Consider the following 5367-nt stretch of genomic DNA (forward strand, 5'->3'; position numbering starts at 1 on the left):
AAGACCTCCTCCCCCAGCACAGCCAAGTGCAGACCATCTCAGACACTTGCACTCAGGCCGGTGGTCCTAATCATCCTTCCTATGCGGACATGCTGGGTAAAGCCACGAGGAACCTGAAAACGGGCTCCCACAAATCAGGCACATTTTGGACTTACCAAAATAGGATAGATAATGGAATATTTTCTCTGAGTTTGTCAAATGCAAATGGACTAGACATTGTTTAGGTATTTATTGCTTGTATATATTATATATAGTTATTGTACTTATGGTATATAGTTTTTTCTTATATTAGTTATAACTTTTTTCCTTTTTTCTTTTTATTAGAATAGAAGGGGGAAATTTTATTTGTGCTGAAATGTGATTTTATTTGTATGTTAATAAATAAAAGTGCCTGGGGGTCAGAGCTAATAACAAGCCATTTAGCAGAAGTCTGGCAGTGGTAGCACATGCCCTTAATCCCGATCACATGACAGGCAGATCTCTGTGTGTTCAAGGACACCACCAGCATGGAGACACATGCCTTTAATCTCAATACCAACCATAGAGACTTGGAGGTCTGTATAGACAGGCAGTGACGAGGAGGTCATGTGGTTGGGTTTACAACCAGTGAGAAGGCAGAACAGAAATCAATAAAAAGACAGACACCCAGGAAGTAGGTCTCTTTCTCAGGGGAAGGATGGCAGCGGCAGTGGGTGGTAAGAAGGCGGTCTTGATCTTAGCTCTTACCTACTGCTCTCTGACCTCTGAGGCTTTTGACTCTGCATTTGGCTCTGTGTTTATTATTTAATAAAAACGTTAAGAATTACATCTCTCTCTCTATCTCTGTCTCTCTCTGACTCTGTGTGTGTGTGTGTGTGTGTGTGTGTGTGTGTGTGTGTGTGTGTGTGTTTAACTGGCTTGTTGGAACACATAGGCTGAGACCCCTTAGTCATGAAACACCTTTTTTCCTTATTCTGGACTTTTGGTGTACCTAGTATAAAATGGGTGGTGCTTTGTGACTGGCTTTGATTATTATAAGGGTTTAAAGTACTGTCATGTTATTGGAGATAGCTAAGTTTCTTTTATGTAATGTTAACTCCATTTAGTAGCAGAAAGTCCACACTTACTCATTTCTAATTTGACATTAGCTTTGTTCCTAATTTTTGACTACTACTGTTTTTTTATTAATATTCATGTACCATATATTTGTCTTGTTCTGTATTTTGATCTCAAACCTTCTCTGAGTCCATGTATCCATTGCAGACATCACCAAGAACAAAATCCCTTATTTTCATTATTCCCTCATTGAGGCAAAATATCATTAGAAAAAGATCAGGGTGCCTCCCTGCTGAAGCTCCCGTGGTGTCCTGCACACAGCACCAAGCAAACCATGGGCTCCTGTGTGGATTCCACCTCAGAGAGCAAAGGCAAGAGGTCTGAGCAAGCTGGGACAGGAAAAGCAGAATGGGTGAAAGCACCATCATGTTCTTGGGCAGAACCCAGTTTACCTTGACCTGTGCTGTCTGGGAGCTCCTCAGAGGGATCCGCCTAGCAAGACAGCAGAGTTTCTCCCGAGTGGGCATTGAAGAAAGGAACATCCGGTAGAACTTGTGGCTGTCCTAGGGTGAGCATGTAGCAGGGAGTCCGGAAGCTGGGCAGGCAGGAAGTGTGGACAGAGACTTCTTGCAGTTCTTATCTGGAGTTTAACAGATTCTGGGCAGGGACCTGGGAAAATAGGGATCCACCCTGCCTGCCCAGAGGGTATTTAAAGTGAACCTTGAATGGGCAGGTCACCCTGAACCCACTGGATCACATCTAATGTGAACTTTGGTTTCTGCTCAGGATTGTTTTGAATCCAAGTATTGGCAGGAGCTGGAAACTGCTTCTGTTCCTATAATGTTCTCCCTTTGAACAGCCAGTATTCTTTTAACTCTTGTAAGTAAAGTTTCCTTTTGGCCAGTGTTGCCTTTATAGCTAGATCCTTCAGCCTGGGGACATTGGCATAATCTGTTTCCACATCCATGGAACTCTCTTGGCCAGCTTCAGCTCTCTTCCTTATTTCATGTATTTCTAGCATCAGCTTGGTTGTGCTTCCCCGGGGTTAAGACACAGGGGTCACATTCTCTCCTGGGTTCAGAAGGAGCAAGGTCTTGTGATTGACCAGCTTTCTCATCTCTCCTTTTGTTGGACACTCTGCACTATTGCAGTTACTCTTCCTTTCTGTGCTTGTCCATGACTGATGCTTCTTTCCCAGGGTAACCTGATCATAACTGATTTTCCAACCTTTTTTGGTGATGATATTTTGTATATGCCCTAACAAATAAAGCTTGGCTGGAGATCAGAGTGCGGAGCTAGCCACTAGTTAACCATAGAGGCCAGACAGTGGTGGTACAAACCTTTAATCCCAGCACTTGGAAGGAGAAAGCAGAAAGATCAGGAGTTCAAGGCCACCCTGGCTACATGAGATTTATCTAGTCTAAAAGAGAAACAGAGCCAGGTCATGGAAGCTCACAACTTTAATCCCAGCACTAGGGAGATGGAGACATTAATACAAGGGTGGAGGAGACAGGATCTCAGCCATTCGCTTTGAGGATTTGGTAGAGGTAAGAAGTCTCTCTAGTGGCTGGCTCCTTTACTTCTCTGACCTTTCAGCATTTACCCCGATATCTGACTTCAGATTTTTATTATTAACAGCAATTAGAATTCATGCTACACTTTTTGTAAAGTATACAGTATAGTTTACAGGAGTGAGAGATGTCCTAGGGCTCACTTCATCATCACTAACTAGGGTTTCTGCTGCTTCTGAACTCTGAGCTTTGAACTGTTTATGGTTGAAGGGCTCAGCTCTGCATTGGTGGTAAGATGGTTTCTAGTTTCAGTGCATGTTATTCTCATTCAGGATTTCTTTCTTGTTGTTGCTAAAATCATGTTAGTTTCACCTGGGGCTCCACAGACTTTCAGCTTAATTTGAACAGAAAACCTCTTGTTTATTCTGAAATTCAATGTTTAGCATTACAGGAGTCCATTTCAGAATGTGTGGATATTTTATTGGAAGGATCATATGGGCTAGATCTTTTTGTGATTCTGCACTGCACAAAGCAGTTTTCACCTAGAACATATGGAGCCACATCATAGGCTAGATACACTTTTCTTTTGTCTTGCTCTTATCTGAAGATTCGGCTTCTTGTAGCTAACTCTGCTATCTTCTTTATAAAGTAAAAATTTCAAAAACTAATTATAGGAATTCTTTTACATCATAAGGGTAATCTATATCTTATGATCTGGGTCATGAGATAGAATACACTGGTTTTTCACAATAAAGCCATATCATCAGCATACAGAAATCACACTATGCCTTGAAGCATTCTTCCTACTTCTTGAATAGCACTATCAAGGTATCTATGAATCGGCTATGATATCAGGTTAGGATAGTTTTGTTTTTACATTTAGAATTTTTTCTGCCCATGAGAAATTTATAGTATATTCTCAGATTATAGAACTAGATTTTTAGATTCATTCAAAAACCATTCACAGAGAGTCATATTGTGCTATGAAGTGGGGATATGTGAAGACGAAGAAGAAGTCGAGGTCTCTATCCAGGATGAACCTAACATAAGGTTGTTGTAAGCTGTCACTGAAAGTCAAATAAGTAATAGAACTTTTCACAGTGCCATGACCTGGGTGCCGTTTGCTGTTTTATTCCTGATGTTTAGGATTCCTGGATTTTCATGAACTGGAATAGAAATGAAATCTGATGGTGGTATGATGACACATGGCTATATCAGAGCAGTTACTGATATGACCTCAAAATAAAGTTGGAGTTGTGTGACTCCCGTATTCATCCTTAATGAGCTTCTTATTCAATCCAGGATGGTCATGATGTAGAAGGGATCTACATGCTGTGGAGAGGACCACAGAGATGGCTCCTGCTATATCATGTCGGCTGAATTTGCAGTGGACAGGGCCACAAGTATGGTCCTGTAAATTAAGAATCAAAATCCACTTCCACAGACTTACCAATAGGCCAGACTTTCCTCACATATGACTCTAGGCTTTGTGAAGGTAGCAACTGAAGCTAACCAGATAGATCACTAAATATTTTCTAATTACATTTGAGCCCCACTCTATTGGGAGGTAGCTGACACAATAAACCTGATTAAAGGTCAAGAAAATCCTAGCTTGGAACCTACTATTGCTCTTTTGCTGAATGTTTATTGTAGCTGGGAGTTTCTCAGGTCCTGTCCAGCTCTGTGGTCAGGATGAATCTCTCTCACCTGCAGTCCTGCAGCAACTTATACAATAATCACTCAGAGGCTTATATTAATTACAAACTGTATGGCCTGTGGCTTTAGCTTATATTAGCAAGCTCTTTCAATTTAAGTCAATCTATTCCTATTAATCAATATGTTGCCACGTGGCTGTGGCATTATCGATCTGCTGGGGAGTTGTTGCTCCTTCAGCAGTGGCTGGCATCTCTCCAGACTTCACCCTTCTTCATCTAGTCTATAATGTGAATGTACTGCCTAACCTTATCCTGCCCTGCCATAGAACAGTGCAGCTTTATTAGCCATTCAGAGCAACACATATTCACAGTGTACAGAAAGACATCCCCTAGCAGGTCATGTTGGCAAAGTACCTTCTAAATGTTTATGGTAACATCCACAGCCATAGATTTGGCTTGTTCTCAGCCTTTGTCAGAGAAGCTTTTGTCATAGTGGACACCATTCAACTCAGAGACTCACAACTGCCCAAAGGGCTGAGAATGATTAAGTCCATGCCAAGGCTCAGGGAATACTGCAGAAGAATGTGGAAAGAATGTAAGAACCCAATGATGAGGAGAAATATTATGGAATACTTTCTTCTGGACATGCCATGGATTTTTTCATTCATAAACTTAAAGAATCTGTCAGCTGCACAAGACTTGCATAAGATCAGGTAGCCAAAATTCCATAATAAGTGCTATTGGCAGTCGTAGATTCCAGAAGGGGATGAATCATTACTGTAGGGGTTGAGTGGACACTGGTACATTGGCTATGATGTCTCCCCATGAATTCATACATGTGTATATAGACAGTACTAATTGGACTTACTGGGTTATTAAAAATTAGAGGACAGGAAATTGTAAGTTGGACATATTGGGTAAGATCCAGTGAGAAGTAAGAATGTGATCATAAGGGATCAATTTAATATTTTCCTGAATCAAGGTAAGAAATTCTAAATGAATAAATTAAACAAAATGAACAAAACAAATTGTGAGTCTGTGGGAGACATTTCAAATTGGGAATACAATATGAGGTAAGTGATGTTGGGACTTAAAAATTGTGATCTTCTTTTCATGTGTACTTTATAAGTGAGAGGAAATGGAACTTTTAACCACTCATGTCTACA

The sequence above is a fragment of the Peromyscus eremicus genome, chromosome 10 (genome assembly GCF_949786415.1).
Source record: "Peromyscus eremicus chromosome 10, PerEre_H2_v1, whole genome shotgun sequence".
In the NCBI taxonomy this organism is placed as follows: Eukaryota; Metazoa; Chordata; class Mammalia; order Rodentia; family Cricetidae; genus Peromyscus; species Peromyscus eremicus.